This window comes from Perna viridis, chromosome 3 (genome assembly GCF_037379345.1).
Source record: "Perna viridis isolate PV_CMFRI_1.1 ecotype Kerala chromosome 3, ASM3737934v1, whole genome shotgun sequence".
NCBI lineage: Eukaryota > Metazoa > Mollusca > Bivalvia > Mytilida > Mytilidae > Perna > Perna viridis.
This window is the reverse complement of record NC_142447.1, coordinates 42,000,836-42,019,816: the sequence shown is the minus strand read 5'-3', so window position 1 is coordinate 42,019,816 and position 18,981 is coordinate 42,000,836. Positions and strand designations below refer to the sequence as shown.

At 32.9% G+C, this 18,981-nt stretch overlaps 1 long non-coding RNA gene across 1 annotated transcript; it reads right to left on the bottom strand.

Moving 5' to 3' along the window:
• Positions 1–1,081: 1,081 nt before the first annotated feature.
• On the bottom strand, positions 1,082–18,960 carry LOC148622320 (uncharacterized). Its single transcript, XR_015920621.1, has 3 exons — positions 18,762–18,960; positions 11,415–11,610; positions 1,082–2,479 (listed from the first exon to the last, which is right to left on the bottom strand). It is a non-coding gene; the product is annotated as an uncharacterized LOC148622320 (long non-coding RNA).
• Positions 18,961–18,981: the final 21 nt, after the last annotated feature.

Below are 18,981 nucleotides of genomic sequence, written 5' to 3'. Positions count from 1 at the left end.
ACCAAAAACAATTCGTGTTTTTTTCCCACAATACTATCTTCAATCTTTTTATTTAAAAAATGATTGAAATCGGAAGACAAATCAAAATAATTGATTTTTGAAGAAAAGAAATGGTCGCCATTTGAATTGTGAAGTCGTGAAGTTAACTATTATTGAAGGTATTTAAGATATTGACTATTGACTACATACTATCGGTAATAATCATTTATGTAATAATCTGGACATAAATGATCTCACCAAGAAGAAGAAAAACAGTTATAAACCCGGGTTTTAACCCATGACTTCTTAACTGGTTAAAATTCAAGAAGTAATTTGGAAAAAAATATTAATGACACATTTGTACTTGCTTGCTTAGTTCTGGCTATATATTTTGGTACGTAGGGAAAGAGCAAACGCTCCATTCTTCTCTTGTTGGCTTTTCATTCAATTGCACACCAAGTTTATCCACTTTCCGTTACTTTCCTCTAAATAGTTCGTCGCCATGTTGTCTTAGGTCTTTCTTCACGTATCCATCTTATGCCCACATTGATCATGTCTTCATGCGGTCTGCGAAGAACATGACAGCCACCGTCATATTAGTTGTATCAATAAATTATGGCATGTTTTTGGTGCGTGTTATTCTGTACAAGTCTACGTACGTTGGAGATTTTACATGGCCAGAATATTTTCAATATTTTCTCAAGGTAGTTGTAATTGAAAGGCAGAAATTCTATTGATATTCGTTTCTGTACGAAAATACAGTTATTATAGTATTTCGGTTTTGATATCTGATTACCAGATGCTGCCTATAATTTGATGAATGCTGCCCTTGCCTTGTGTATTCTGATCTTAATGTCATTCTCAACTCGATCATCAGTTGTAACTAAACTTCGTAAGTAGGAAGATGCCATCTCAAGCGGTTTTCATCTATACAAATATTTGGTTTTTTTCATGTGTTGAGACAATAACTTACTTTAAAGGGGTTGTTCTCAATATCCAATTAATGGTAATAATAAAAAGTACAGGGAACATAACACATCTTTGTCTAAACTTTTACTAGTTTGCAAAATTTTATTTTTTGTAAAATTGTCATGATTAATTTTTATGTAATTTATACAGTAAAACCCCGGAAAAGGTACTAGAAGTCACTTATTACACATGTCGATTTATATCTTTTAAGACTTTAAAAGTCTTAGTTATGTTTTAGTGTAAACGTTTAAATAAAAATAACCCATTCTCTTTTTTCGTTTTTGTCAGTATCGGTCAAAATCTTGGTTTTATGTACTATTCTGTTTGGAGCATAACAGATAGCATAACCAAAGTCAAATTGAAAAGTCAATAATTTATTGTAACAAAAACCCATGGTTCGTGGTCATTACAGTTGCATACTACATGCATAACGGAAAGATGTTACGTAATCATGACTGGTGATTGTGTGACTACATGTGGTGAAAAGATAGTGAGGTGTCACACAACGACGGATGCATAACAATACGATTAAGATTGTGGTGCACAATCAAACCAAGGTCAATCGGGTCAATTTCAGACACAGGAAATCGATAACACAGGAAACCGGAAACCGATATAAAACGAAAGTGAATGTGATAATAATAGAGTACTCCCTATGTCAAAAATTAGAACATACCTAAAAATACACAATGCTAATTATAGCTATCAAAATACCATGGTATAAAATCAATAACAAAAGGTAAAAAATGAGAATGAAAGTATTAATCAATACTGGAGAAAAATGAGTATTATACATATGACAAAAAATGCAAGGAAAAATATAACATAATAATGTATAATGTTCATAACTACTATGAAATTATGAACATCACATGTACCGCTGGTGGCAATCCAACTCTCAATAACGTCAGCAAGTCAAGTCTCTTATACGATACTGTCAAATGTTCATTTCATTCTTTATCATGAGTATCTTCCAAAAACGATGTGTTTCTTACATCTTGCTCTCTTCGTGAGCTAGTCAATAAAGATGAAGATCAATACAGTAGATGAAATGTAACTTTTTTATTCTTTTGAATTCCTGTATTAGTTTTGATCTACAAAAAACTTTGACACTAATTACTCGTTGGTTTGCTAACTTGCTCTGCTTGCAATTGTTCAACTATCTATTTTACTGTACGAAATCAAATAGTCGGATCATTACTGAGCCTTTGACAAGGTTATTATATATTATGAAGGTATCGCCTACCTCCATTCCTTTTAGTAAATAATTTTCAACATGTGTGATCAATGTTTGAATCCTACCGGACCTAGTTTATGATGAAGCTTTTTAAATTTTTCCAAACAAGATTTTTTATTCCCTTTCTTTTCTACACCAATTGAACTGTAATGCTTCAGAATTTTTGTTTTTTTTTCTGTTTTAAGACATAAAACTTCATACCTTATTGCATGTTATCAAGTTGTTTCGGATGACTGTACTTTACGATATGCCTTTAGATAACCTTCTTTTACTTCTGTGTTGTCAATCATTTGGCTGTTTGTTCGACAATATAAGGAGAAGTAGAGGTTATTTTTTATTCTATTGTACCGACTTCCATGGCGATGTATACGTCGTCTTTAGTACGGAGTACCGCTTTTTTGTTACTTGGTTTATGCTTTTGATATGGGGCATGAGGGCAGATCAGCTCGACATGTGAAGACGGCGTGTTGGGTGTACATCATGGCTAGTGACCTTTGACCCTTAACTTTGATCTCAAGGTCAAATTAATGATTTTTGTCTGTCTGCCTCGTTGACAGAGACTCAATATCAAGCCATGTTTAATTTTACTGTAAAAAAGACTGTAATTAGCAGTAAGTTATATTACATAATACGCTCTGCTCAACCACATGGCAGATATTCAATAGAGAGAATGCAACAAACGCCTCTCATGGATTAACATTTTTGATATGGAATGATGGCTACAGAATATTTATATTTACTTACTACAAATCATGATCTCGAACCCGACATGGATATATGTGAATTTCATTGTTGCAAAATAACCTCAGCACTATACCTTCATTTTTCATTAATTACCACAACCTTCTACTTGTGAAAATACCGAACACTATACAAAGCAGCGATGATGATGCAATCAACTTCACTAAATTGTGCCACGCTCATGTTGTACAATGCGCCGCAGAATACAACCGCCAATTTAGACTTGTTCATGATATCGTTGACATGGATTGTACTAATACAGATACCCCCGATTGAAATGCATGTTTCATGAAATAATTGTAAATATTTGACATCTTTTCCCATTTTTTACATGTGATAATGTTTTGTTATTTGCTATATATGTAAACTGATCATATATCTCATGTATTTGAGGAAATAAAGGTATGATTACTAGTATAATTTAGATATGACAAGACAGAAAAAAATCATCTTGTACATTAATATAGACATCAGATATATTAGAATAATTATGAACGTGCATAATTAGGATAAATGATTTTAAATGATATCAATTTGCCATTGATCAGTTAAGTGATCCCACATTTCATCCCCGGGTATATACATTACGTATTATTAACTAGTTTTAATAATTTTTAAAGTAAATAATAAGCTGCAATGCCAATTTTTAAGAACGTTAATTTCAAATGGATGACTTTGCTTTTAAACCAGCTTTTGTTGTTTTTGTTGTAACGTTAAATCTGTTGATATTTCATGTCTATTGTTGTAATACGATATCAAGACACAATATGTTGCATCATCTCAAGGAGAAAACTTTCGATTTACCGTCTGGACACGAAAGAAATTACTTAACTGGAAATCTTAATTTAGACAATAACAATAAGTGAATTATTTCCGGGCAATGAATGCAATCTGCTACTTACCATTTATGTGATTAAAGGTTTAAAAAAAATAGCAATGAACCCCATTTCCTCTAGCTTGGTAATTGAAAGTGGCAGAAATTATATAATTGCGCACTTATATTGAAAAAAAAAAAAAAAAAAAAAAGAAGAGTAGAGCTGAGCATGGAAATAATGATCCCAAATCTGAATATCATAGAATAAAATGCACTACTTGTTAAAGGTAAGTTGGACCTATTGATATAACACAGAAACTGCATGTTATTATAGGTAGAAAATGGTAAACTCATTTGTGGATAACTTTGGAAATAATGAATTTATAACACCAATTTTGGGCGAAACTTTGATTTTACATAACGATAATAATCGTAAATAAACTAGACCACTATTTCCTGGTTTCTTGTTTCCGTCTAAAATATATACAAACTCTTTTGACCAATTACCTATTAACTGCTCGAAGTCAGACAAGTTATATTTATTGCTCACCGATCAAAATCGATGAGCATTATTAGATTCACTACAAAATACATCCACTGGTTCCCTTTCGATATCTATTTTTGTTTTTTCTGCACTTATAGCTATACCAGAACCAGTTTATATGACTTAATGCAATTTTTCACCAATCATAAAAAGAAAATGTACATTTTTGCGTTGTGTTGACTACTCGTGAGTGGATAAAACCGTTCGTCCAAATAACCGAAGCAGCAGTAGGCAAATTAAGAAAAATCCATCCGCCATTGATGAAAATATTTGAATGAAATAGGCAAATGACCATAAAAGGACAATCCATCCACCAGTGATAACAATAATTGCAGAAAAACGCCGAGACTGATATAGCTCTGTCAATGAAATAACGCACGTTTTAAACAATTTGACCATAATAGTTCAATCACGCCACCGGCCAGTGTGTATATTTGACCTGGACGCCAAGACAAAAATAGATTTTACCTAGTAACCACTGAATGATTTTCAAAATAACTTCAAAGAAATATAGAAAATTAGTTCGATAACATGATTAATTTATTTCCCCATAATGTAGATAAAGAAAATACAAAAAAATGTTTTAGGCTAAAAACCACTAATTCCACTTTCCATAGGCTTCTATGCTAATTTCACAATATTCAATGGCTTCTCTGGACTTTACCTTAACTTTAACCTGCAGAGGACTATATATCAGCATGATTCTACATATGTCAGCTCACAATCCTCAGAATGGCATGTGGGGTTAGCAGACTTGCAGTGCAGTACTGGTCACCGGAAGTGAAGGGTCTATAAATAGCATGGGAAATCCCAGTGTTTTCACAAGATAGGGGTATATTTAAAAATCATTATGGAGATTAGGCTTCACATCACAAGAAGCAAAATGCACCTATAAAATGTACAGAAATGTTTTTCCTTTCAGAAACTGTTTAAATTTTTTAAATAAGATGAGAACTTTTTTCACAGCACTATGAGGAACAGGGGTAATTTCTGCGTAGGACTATTTTTGCGTACGTTCCAAATGCTCATTGGTTGAATTGGTGGTCTGTAACCTAAAGGGTCACTTTTTGTCTTAGAAAAAATAAATAACTATACAGGTATCTTCCTACACACATACTGAATGCATTTGCAAAGTTTCAGTGACATGTGACAAGCACTTTTTTAAATATTTGATTTTTAAATATAGGGTAACCAAGTTGTGCGAGCAAAAAAGTGACAATATTCTACCATACTTAAATGTATTAAATATTTGCAAAGAACTTTTTCTGACTTTTCAAATAAAAAATATCAATCACAACTTGTTTTTTAACAATATTAATGAAGAAATAGTTTTAAAAGTAATCATTTTCTGAGAAATTGGTCTATTTTTAAAAATTATTTCTGACATGCCTCCCCCTTTTTCTTGATCACATGTCAAAAATCCTAAATCTTTAAATTTTCACAAAAGGTGATATATTTGGCTTTAAATTTGTAAATACAGTGTTTTCACATTAAAACATGACCAGTAAAGGGCACCTAAAGCAAAAAAAGTACTCAATAATGGATTTTCCATGTTGCCATAGGGGAATGCTGATATGGCCTTAACCGCAGTAATGAAAGTGAGTTTTTCCTCATTTCTAACCTAATTTTTGCTCAAATCTACACAAAACTTGATTTCAAGTGCTTATTACCACCATATTTAGGTAAATATAGCCCTCAAAGTTTAATATTTGATATTTTTACTAAATTTTCTACACTTTTTACAAGATAGGACATAAAAATCAGCCAAAAAGACCAATTTTCAATAATTTGGACCTATAACTTAAAAAAATGCATATTTTGAAGGATTTTTGTAGTGTATTCCTCTCATGGCAAAGTTAACAAGATCTTCAAGTAGTTTAAAGATATTTCAAAAAACTTTTCATTTTGCCATGGCTTCTCCTTAAGGCTAAAAACCACTAATTCCACTTTCCATAGGCTTCTATGCTAATTTCACAATATTCAATGGCTTCTCTGGACTTTACCTTAACTTTAACCTGCAGAGGACTATATATCAGCATGATTCTACATATGTCAGCTCACAATCCTCAGAATGGCATGTGGGGTTAGCAGACTTGCAGTGCAGTACTGGTCACCGGAAGTGAAGGGTCTATAAATAGCATGGGAAATCCCAGTGTTTTCACAAGATAGGGGTATATTTAAAAATCATTATGGAGATTAGGCTTCACATCACAAGAAGCAAAATGCACCTATAAAATGTACAGAAATGTTTTTCCTTTCAGAAACTGTTTAAATTTTTTAAATAAGATGAGAACTTTTTTCACAGCACTATGAGGAACAGGGGTAATTTCTGCGTAGGACTATTTTTGCGTACGTTCCAAATGCTCATTGGTTGAATTGGTGGTCTGTAACCTAAAGGGTCACTTTTTGTCTTAGAAAAAATAAATAACTATACAGGTATCTTCCTACACACATACTGAATGCATTTGCAAAGTTTCAGTGACATGTGACAAGCACTTTTTTAAATATTTGATTTTTAAATATAGGGTAACCAAGTTGTGCGAGCAAAAAAGTGACAATATTCTACCATACTTAAATGTATTAAATATTTGCAAAGAACTTTTTCTGACTTTTCAAATAAAAAATATCAATCACAACTTGTTTTTTAACAATATTAATGAAGAAATAGTTTTAAAAGTAATCATTTTCTGAGAAATTGGTCTATTTTTAAAAATTATTTCTGACATGCCTCCCCCTTTTTCTTGATCACATGTCAAAAATCCTAAATCTTTAAATTTTCACAAAAGGTGATATATTTGGCTTTAAATTTGTAAATACAGTGTTTTCACATTAAAACATGACCAGTAAAGGGCACCTAAAGCAAAAAAAGTACTCAATAATGGATTTTCCATGTTGCCATAGGGGAATGCTGATATGGCCTTAACCGCAGTAATGAAAGTGAGTTTTTCCTCATTTCTAACCTAATTTTTGCTCAAATCTACACAAAACTTGATTTCAAGTGCTTATTACCACCATATTTAGGTAAATATAGCCCTCAAAGTTTAATATTTGATATTTTTACTAAATTTTCTACACTTTTTACAAGATAGGACATAAAAATCAGCCAAAAAGACCAATTTTCAATAATTTGGACCTATAACTTAAAAAAATGCATATTTTGAAGGATTTTTGTAGTGTATTCCTCTCATGGCAAAGTTAACAAGATCTTCAAGTAGTTTAAAGATATTTCAAAAAACTTTTCATTTTGCCATGGCTTCTCCTTAAGGCTAAAAACCACTAATTCCACTTTCCATAGGCTTCTATGCTAATTTCACAATATTCAATGGCTTCTCTGGACTTTACCTTAACTTTAACCTGCAGAGGACTATATATCAGCATGATTCTACATATGTCAGCTCACAATCCTCAGAATGGCATGTGGGGTTAGCAGACTTGCAGTGCAGTACTGGTCACCGGAAGTGAAGGGTCTATAAATAGCATGGGAAATCCCAGTGTTTTCACAAGATAGGGGTATATTTAAAAATCATTATGGAGATTAGGCTTCACATCACAAGAAGCAAAATGCACCTATAAAATGTACAGAAATGTTTTTCCTTTCAGAAACTGTTTAAATTTTTTAAATAAGATGAGAACTTTTTTCACAGCACTATGAGGAACAGGGGTAATTTCTGCGTAGGACTATTTTTGCGTACGTTCCAAATGCTCATTGGTTGAATTGGTGGTCTGTAACCTAAAGGGTCACTTTTTGTCTTAGAAAAAATAAATAACTATACAGGTATCTTCCTACACACATACTGAATGCATTTGCAAAGTTTCAGTGACATGTGACAAGCACTTTTTTAAATATTTGATTTTTAAATATAGGGTAACCAAGTTGTGCGAGCAAAAAAGTGACAATATTCTACCATACTTAAATGTATTAAATATTTGCAAAGAACTTTTTCTGACTTTTCAAATAAAAAATATCAATCACAACTTGTTTTTTAACAATATTAATGAAGAAATAGTTTTAAAAGTAATCATTTTCTGAGAAATTGGTCTATTTTTAAAAATTATTTCTGACATGCCTCCCCCTTTTTCTTGATCACATGTCAAAAATCCTAAATCTTTAAATTTTCACAAAAGGTGATATATTTGGCTTTAAATTTGTAAATACAGTGTTTTCACATTAAAACATGACCAGTAAAGGGCACCTAAAGCAAAAAAAGTACTCAATAATGGATTTTCCATGTTGCCATAGGGGAATGCTGATATGGCCTTAACCGCAGTAATGAAAGTGAGTTTTTCCTCATTTCTAACCTAATTTTTGCTCAAATCTACACAAAACTTGATTTCAAGTGCTTATTACCACCATATTTAGGTAAATATAGCCCTCAAAGTTTAATATTTGATATTTTTACTAAATTTTCTACACTTTTTACAAGATAGGACATAAAAATCAGCCAAAAAGACCAATTTTCAATAATTTGGACCTATAACTTAAAAAAATGCATATTTTGAAGGATTTTTGTAGTGTATTCCTCTCATGGCAAAGTTAACAAGATCTTCAAGTAGTTTAAAGATATTTCAAAAAACTTTTCATTTTGCCATGGCTTCTCCTTAAGGCTAAAAACCACTAATTCCACTTTCCATAGGCTTCTATGCTAATTTCACAATATTCAATGGCTTCTCTGGACTTTACCTTAACTTTAACCTGCAGAGGACTATATATCAGCATGATTCTACATATGTCAGCTCACAATCCTCAGAATGGCATGTGGGGTTAGCAGACTTGCAGTGCAGTACTGGTCACCGGAAGTGAAGGGTCTATAAATAGCATGGGAAATCCCAGTGTTTTCACAAGATAGGGGTATATTTAAAAATCATTATGGAGATTAGGCTTCACATCACAAGAAGCAAAATGCACCTATAAAATGTACAGAAATGTTTTTCCTTTCAGAAACTGTTTAAATTTTTTAAATAAGATGAGAACTTTTTTCACAGCACTATGAGGAACAGGGGTAATTTCTGCGTAGGACTATTTTTGCGTACGTTCAAATGCTCATTGGTTGAATTGGTGGTCTGTAACCTTTAAGCACCGGTAACCACCTATGTTTATTTAGACAGTTAGTGGATCTGTTTGAGGGATTCGGCTAACGCCTCATCCTCCAACAAATCTACTGACTGTCTAAAGTGTTATATACTGTCAGTGACCGTATATCACCAATAAATACAGTCAACACATTTTGGTTGCTTAAATAGTACGATTGCAATATAAATGCGGTTACATGTCCATCAACTAGTTTCTGACAATTAACTACAATCAAACGTCAATCACTGATGCGACCACTTATCACACTGACCCTATACACTGTCTGATCACAGCGTTAGTACATGACAATATTTTACTTGTCTTGTGCTAATCTGTTTCTTTTTTCATGATTTTCTAAATGCGAAGTGGTTACAAATCGCCTTTTCATTTTATCTTTTTTTTAATTCCCAATTAAGAGCGTCAGATAGCAGCCGGAAAATTACAGAAATGATCATTTGGTGGTTCTAACCTTTATTCCTTACTCAAATCTATCAGTCGAATGCGCAAAGCAAAATAATGCATGGTGAATAATGTACCTCAAATATACTTTTTGTTAATTTAAATGGAGTAGCAATTACGCACGAATATTTTATCAGATGCATATGTATATAGGTGAAATACTGCCACGACTAATAATGTCCGGCCGATATGCTTCCTTTAACTTCTTCTATATCGCTTGATATCCTTTCATAACAAGAAACGCCTCGATGATCTCAATGTAGCGTGCTCACTTTTAAGTCCCGAAGTGCATGAAACATTCGCCATACAAATGTATAAAATGCATGTAAATCAATAAATCTGTCAATAGAAGCTGTGTCTTCGTGGTGTATTCGTAAACAAATAAAAAAACTGTGGACAAATTATACTTTCTTGATGAGACCCCCTCAACTTACCAGAAATCAAATAAGGGGTGCATAATGACCTTACGTGCTAAAAATTGTGAAAGTTTCATTAAATTATATTCATCGGTTGCATAGGAGGTGTGGAATAGAAGATCATAGCGACCGATGACATATAGTCTACGTAATGCATCATGACAACTTAGATATCCTAATAAGTAACAGACTTAACTCTTGAACAGTTATCAATAGACATTATAATTAGTATAACTTATGTTTAATTTCACCTTGATAAATCTTTCAAATATAATTGCATATTTTATAATATGTCACAAATTAACGAAAATCAATTAATGTCACATTAAAAGTACTGCAACTAACATGCTAAAATATAAACTGTAATTTCTAATACAACAATGAAAATCATATTAAAATATTTTAAATACAAAATCATGTCCATATTCACTCGGTGATAATCTTCTCAGAAAAATGCGATTTGTTGATAGTTTAATACTTGAAAAATATTTCCCGGACAGTAATTCAAATTATTTGCATTTACTCATTCGGAAACGTTTTGAGTATGTAAATGTTATTTTCAATGTAGAAAATGTAAATAAGTGAACACACCAGTCTCTCGTGAACGCATTACATTATTGACTGTTTAGGTAAAATTCAGCCATATATGGTAACATTACCGACAGTAAAAGAAACCTCACTGCACCGCACAATTTCTATTTTCTTAAAAAGAACATCGAATTTATAGTTTCCCAAATCCTTTACATATTAAATTTAAAATCCAGACGATCGCTAAAAAATTCTGATCTTCTATTTTGATAAATTAGAATTCAGTGGCCTACATTAAAGAGTATATTTTTTTGGTATTTGATTTTTTGTTTGTTTTTAAATATTTTAAACACATGATATTTTAAGTATAATTATATATTCCTTATTTGCTATTTACAGTTTGAAAGTATATTCATCCGAAAACCCGATGTTCTTCCAAAAAAGAATGAATTCAACCGGACTGGATACCTATCATTAATGTTTTCTTGCAAGACAAAGACCGTTGAGATCGGGTTTTTTAAGCTGTCCACTGAATTTAACCCCTTATCACCTATGTCATTATGAATAATTGTACTGTCATTGATCCTTTTTAAATCAATGGAAATCTTTTGTCATGCCATTTAAGATAAATCAATATTTTGGGGATCAAAATTTACCTGTTATTATGATTATACGTCTGGTAAATCTCATCTAATATCCTTTCAGCCCTCACGGATGTATTTTGTTAGTAAATTCAGCCTGCCTTAGCTGTTAAAAAAAACCAGACAGACAGACATATGTATATATCTCCAGTTCCGACATTTTATAGTTATGTATCGTTATAGCGCTGAAAAACATTCACTAGCTGCTTGCCTGAAAAAAATTGAAACTGGTTAAAAATGTTTTTCATGTAAAATCACACGAAGTGTCGAATGAGAAAAACAGTACACCTTATCAATAGTTTATCGAATTGCTCTCAACCGCGTAGAATAATTTTTATGGGGTACAAAGCTGTATTAATGAACATGTTGTTGTCTACTATAACTACGTACACTTTAGAAAATATACTAAACATGAAATTTCTTGGTTTTTGTAATTCTGCTTTGAAAAAAGCAGGATAGTATCCAAATACAACATTATAAAATGAATTGCAAGCAAACGGAAAAAAAATAAAATCAGAAAACTAAAAAAGTACCTGGTGATTTGAGTATCATCGCGTGGATTTATCGTCTAAGTTCTCTATGTAAACTTTTAATTGACAAAAATGTTTGAATAACTTGTGTCGTTATGAAATAGCGACTTCAATATTCTTGTTAAACGAGTAAAATTTTGAAATTTAGTACATCTATTACAGAAACAGTAAATGTTTCTACCATTAAAAAATTGTAAGGAAAAACGCGATAAAGTTAATTTCATATAGTCATTTTTTTATCCAACTACTCTGGTGTATGTTTATTTTCCAACTCAAAGACTCTCTATTTAGCCTTAAGTACTGGATTATGTTATTCAGCCTTAAAAACTGGATTGTTTTATTTAGCCTTAAGAACTTGATTACGTCATTAAGGCTTAAGAACTGGATTATGTTATTTAGCCTTAAGAACTGGATTATGCCATTCAGCCTTAAGTACTGGATTATGTCATTGTCATGTCATTTAGCCTTAAGAACTGAGTTATGTCATTTAGGCTTCAGAACTGGATTATGTCATTTAGCCTTAAGAACTGGATTATGTTATTTTGCCTTTAGTACTGGATTATGTCATTCAGCCTTAAGAACTGGATTATGTTATTTAGCCTTAAGTACTGGATTATTTTATTCAGCTTAAGTACTGGATTATGCCATTCAGCCTTAAGTACTGGATTATGCCATTCAGCCTTAAGTACTGGATTATTTTATTCAGCTTAAGTACTGGATTATGCCATTCAGCCTTAAGTACTGGATTATGTCATTGTTATGTCATTCAGCCTTAAGAACTGAGTTATGTTATTTAGACTTAAGAACTGAATATTGTCATTCAGTCGTAAGAACTGTATTATGTCATTTCGCCTGACGGACTTAATTATGTTACCTCCAGATGAAGGTCATCACTCTAATAGTGTAAGGTGAACATAATGTGAACTCATCGACTCTATGGTGTGTCCACTGTGGTAACATATTTGTCATATGTTTTCTGCAGGTTTTCCTGTTATTTCTGTGTGTGTTTTTATTTGCTTCCTTGACTCTGGATAATTTTGTTGTATGATTGGTAACCATTGATTTGACTCCCATACAATATCTCTTTTTCAAGGCTTGACATGCGTGTTTTTTTTTCTGGTATATGGAGGATTTTCGAATGGCGTCAATCTGATACATTTCATCGAAAAATACAGGGAAAATTGTGACTATGAAACTTGAAAATTTTGCTTTTTTATTTTTGTTTTGCTTTTTTTTTTGTCTTGCATTTTACATATTTTTTAAATCTAACAAAAAAAAAAAAAACAAAAAAAATAAAAAAAAAAAAAAACAAAAAAAAAAAAAACACTATTTTTGCTAATAAAATAATACTGAAACCTGAATTTCATGAGTTATATTTCACAAATATAGCAAAGTTCATTAGAAACTTAAGACTTTTTTCCCGGTTTTATTGACAATGTTGATACTTAGATAAGTCTAGATAAGCGTGAAATACTGAAACTTACTACTACTTGAAATATTAATTGACTTTTTTTTTTAGAATTGAGATATATCAACTCTGCTCGTGGCCTTTGTTGTTTTTTTAAGTTTGTATTGATCTAGCTCTGTAATTATATTTCAGCAAACAGACAGAAAGCACCAATAATGAATCCTGTAAATGTCAACAAATATCTCCCTAGTGAGACCTTAGGTCTAGTATAAGTTCATAACATAGATGTCTTCTCAGGCTGCATAAGTCTACCCATGTGTTTGCTCTAGCAACATGCGTCTCTATTAATAATAATCTATTACTTCACTGTATAAATGCCGATGTTATTTGCGAATAAAACACACTTTCAAGAAGATTTTGTATTTTTGTTTACATAAAAACTAACTTTTGCGGACCGATTAATTTCTCGAACAATCACAAGCATAACATACATAATACTGGTAACCGCATACTATGGCATTTTCACGCACTGCTGAACTCAGTTCATGTATAACTATTCAGTCAGTTTTAAAGCTGCATTAGCTGTCATTTTCGTACATTTTTGTTTCAGTTGAAATATGCCTTAACTTAATTATTACCACTTAATTGTACTCTTCTTGTACAGTTTCATTTGATATCCACACATAAAATGCATTTAATACATGAAATAGGTGTCTATATAATTATTGTCTTGCAAGACAAAAAATCGACCTAGAAAAGTTCGTATGCACGTGACTTCTGGTGACCTTAATCCGCGCATGTGCTGTAAGGGCCGCTTCTTTAATAACAAATCTGACAGCAAAGCGAAAGTGGTTATTCAACGGCAAGGAAGCCGTAAAAAGTTCGAATGTAACGCAAGGATTCTTTTGAAATTTACGTATTGTGATATAATGCGACTCAAATATGATCATTATTTATTTGGAATCTAATCAAGAAATAGATGAAATGAAATGAAAACAAGACACGTGTTTCCTGTGTATCCGTTATTGTTATTTTTTACCAAGGTTTAAGTATTTTTAACCCTGGTGAATGTCCTGTCGACAATCTTCGGAAGTAATGGCGAAAAATAATTAGATCAGACCTATCGATCTTCTCTGATTAAATGAAACGTTGTTTTCCCAATATTCTGTAGGTATTATCGACATTAATTGCTTCAATTGCATTACTACAAACTTATTTCATTGAATCAGCAAAATTCAGTAGAATAAAAACTGAATAAATTTGGCAGCTAATGCAGCTTTAAATAACATAATAGTTTCATCGACACGTACATAATTTTATTTTGTCGTGGACTGGATTTCGTGCTTTTTGTTCACAGCAACATCTCATTTTGCAAACCGTTATTTGCACACACACACACACACACACACACACACACACACACACACACTGTCCCGTACTACCATACATCGTGAACTAAGTTACATCCCTAGATTAATCTTACGAGGAGGAAAGACCCGGCCATCGAAAGCTATATTTTTGTGTAAGCGGTGTTGCCATAGATTATACGAGTTCGAGTCCTGCGGAGGGAATGGCCAAATATTTGCTGAAGTTTTCAGATCCTTCACTGCTTACGTTATCTTCCCTGTATCAATTTGAAACGATGGAGCACTGAAGAAAATAGAGTCCGCACATTCCGAGAGTTTATATTCCTCTGCAGCATCTTTAATATAACTAACAAAATAAATGTCTTTCTAGTTTCTAATGTATCAGCAAAACAATACTACAATGAACAAAATGATCGAATTTTCCACAATTTTTATTGGCGACAACAATTCTTATATTTAAGAGTAATCAAGGGAACCAAGGTTATAGCGGTAATCAAAAGAATGCAATCCAGGGACAAAGATCAGAAATGGAAAACAGATATACACAACAAAGAGTATAAAGTAACTAAAATCATACATACAAAGTAACAAAAGCAAATGAATAAATGGGAGCATGGACCAGGTGCACCGGTAGTGTAAGCGTCCTCTGCTTTTCTAGAAACACCCGCCGAGTTGATCATAAAAAGTCAAGAAGTCCGGGGTAGACAAACGAGGAAAGGAAAACTATGACCCGTTGAATAAATCAGTTTTCATGGTTGCAGATGGATACACCATAACGATCCACGAGTTCATGATGACGACCATAAAACGTCTGTAGTGATGACTTCAATCTTGTAGCAACATAACCCTGTTCTAGAAGCCTATTTGTTAGAGTTCTAGCGCGATACAAAAAGTGTGCGTAGTTTTGGCAAGCTCTGGCATAACGTATGAGTTGTGAAATGAATACTCCATACGCAAGTGCTGAAGGGATGTTACCACAGATGAAAAGAAAATGGACAATTCTGAATGAAAAGTCATCACATTTGTCGTAAAGTTTGGTCAATAGTTTTCCTTTACCATCGACCAGTGTAGGTCAAGATATGAGGCTGACCTTACAGTGTAGTATCCTTTATCTCAAGTTCTTTGGGGTAGATGCGATGTATCAAATCTCCGATATTAGGATTGTTTAAAGATAATACGTCATCTATATAGCGGAAACTGAGATTAAAGGATCTAGCCAGATGATATTCTTTCTTTCGGATCAAATCAGCTATAAAGTCAGCCTCATAAGAGTGAAGGAATAGGTCAGCAAGTAAAGGAGTACAATTTGTTCCCATTGGAATGCCGACCGTTTGCTGAAAAACACGTCCACCACACTGGACAAATATGTTATTGATTAAAAATTCCAGCATTTTGTAAACATCTTCCTCTGTATATTTGGAAGATGATTTGGAATTATTTCTTACAGAGTATGATGAATCTCTACCAAGAACTATATATTTGTATCTAGGTGTACCATCTTTTTTGAAAAACAACGATGTATAATGTTTTTTAAGTCGGGATTTTAACTGAGTATGGGGAATAGAAGTATACAGTGTTGTAAAATCATAAGTTTTAATGCTATTATATTGAGATAATAGTCTTGAAGTGATTGTCTCCAAAAGATCTTTGGAATTTTTCAGGATCCACATTGAATTAATAACACTACGGGAGTAACAAGTGTTGTGGTAGACCCTCTTTGACAGTTGTGAGTCTAGAAGTTAAAAGTTTTGAAAGAGGTTTGGTGGTACATTTTGCAGATCCAGCTATGAAACGTTGTTTGTATGGATTCTGTGGAGTTTAGAAATCCAGTACATAAACGGTAAATCACAATCATCGTCTTTGGTAGAGAGACCAAAAGAGGACAGCACAGATTTATGGTTTTCCACAATCTCTTCTTTGGACAGTATAGTAGCACTATAGGTCTTATCACTGCTATTATTTTCTACGTCTTTGCAGACAAAAACAATGTTGTTTTGGGCTTTGTCTGCTGTTACGACAACGTATTTGTCATGTATAGTAGACAATGTTTTTACTACATCGGGGTCTTTGAAAACTAATATAGCTTTGGCACTCATTGACCTACTTAAAACTTTCATTCGTTTCAAAATTAAAGACCTCACGGCTTTTAACCACTCTGAAAGAGAATCAATGTCTTCTTGTTCTCGTTTTATCCATTTTCTTGCATAGTCCTCGACGGCATCCATAATAAATTTAAAGTTATAGTTCCAATTTATGGAGCGTGGTTCACGGTACTTGGGACCTTTAGAAAGGATATTACGCAGAGATTCGTTTTCGATGATGGTTAAAGGACCATATTTGAATGGAGAGTTTTTGCAAGAACAGTCAGGTGGTTTAGCCTCGAAGTCCTCAATCTCGAGGTTCTGCAATACCCTTTTATAATTGAAAATTGTGGATGCAATGGGTGAAGTATAAGGAATATAAAATAATTGATATGGATTTGTCTTTGAAATATGGGGGAATTATTTTGGTGACTTTTTTGTGATGGAGGATGTTAGCCAAATTAATTGCATTTATATCTTTGTTGACAAACGGTAGTGGAAGAAATGATCGTTTTTCTTCATCTTGACTTCTCACATAAACTGGTTTAAAGAGTCTGTGGAAACCAATATCCAAAATGATGACAACAGGTCTGATGAGGTGGAGTCAGAAACAGGAGTGTCAAGACTTGTTTAGTAAAGGGAGTGTAGTAGAGTGAGAGGTATAGAATTAAGTTTGGTTCTAATGTGATGAGAGTCCAAGATGTTTTTGTATGAGGGGAAGGAGACCATCTATGGAGACATCATGTAACTTAGGTGACGTATAGTGGAGATGGCCATGACGGATTTTTGTAAAATAAATTCATCACATTAATGCTATTGTTATATTGGCTTGAAAGGTTTCCTATACTTTTGATGTTGTCATTGCATCCGTAAGGTATTGCAGTACCTAGTTTGGGTATCCAGTACTCCTCCCTTTCCCTACGATAGTTTTTACTTAGAACGGGACTGTTCGTAGGATGGTAATTTTTTTTTTCTAAAATACGAACTTTCATAGAGAGGATAGAATAATCTTTTGATTAAAGTGTTGATAAACTGTCGGGAATTTGGTGGCGTTAATTCCTGAACGATGACCGCACATTCTTTTGTTTAATCGTTCTTGCGTTTCTCCGACAAATACTGAACCACATAAGTTGCATTCTAATACATATATTAAGTGTGTTGATTTGCAACTTAAGTTATCGTGACTTCTTTCTGTTTGTAAGGGAACTGGAGAAGTAAGAGTCGGTCATAAGAATGGTGCATGTTTTGCAATTTTTAATTTCACGTTTTGATATGGTACAAAGCGGTTCGTCATCGTTATAGTCAAATATATCATATAAAGTGATGCAACATGGTTTGATAATTTTGAAATAGAATTTTTGTACTGGAATATATGGTCTGCAGACTGAATGTGTGATTGGGTACTTTTAGTTGAATTGGTCGGGGCACTTTCCATACCAGATGTGAGTGTGCTAAGATTGCCATCTGGGGACACCACATTCTTACAAGACAACAGTGTCCGATCTGCTGTCAGGTTCGGACCTTTTTATACTGGGCGACGTCCGAGCTAGTTGTTCTTTCATTCCTCTTGTTAAAACCGTTAATTTAAAAAAAATGTATTACTGGGTTGATGATACCCTCGGGGACAAAAAGTAATCAAGGGAACAAAAGTTTCTAGATTCTATGATGAAGTGTTCATTTTTATGTTATCATCCACCTTGTCTATTTTCTGTTGTTGAAGGTCATTACCACGATCTTGCTTGCGACAGCTCGTTTTTTCTGGTTTCTTTTTAATTCGCTTTTGTTTTATCTAAGTCGTCTATCATTGAGTAATGTATTGAATGGGAACAAAATCGAACTCTTCAGTTCATAAAGTTCAGTATCCCACGTATCATGATTTAGAATAGGATTTAAATGTCTTCAAGGCTTTCTCTTTTTTTTGCGTACGTAATGTTGTAAGAGTACATGGGGTTCGTAAGCGTACCAGATTTTCTTACCTGACTGACTTCAATTCATACTGTAACCGAAAACATCATAAAAAGGAAGGTATCAATAAACTAAATTAACTGATAAGATAAGCTGGATGTTGATTACATTATAAAATAGGTATGAAACAAGCAATATTTATAACATTAATCCATGTTTCTCTGCCATTTTTGCATGTGACCACTAGATATTCAACATTGTAAGCTTATTCTAAAAATATATTTAAATGCA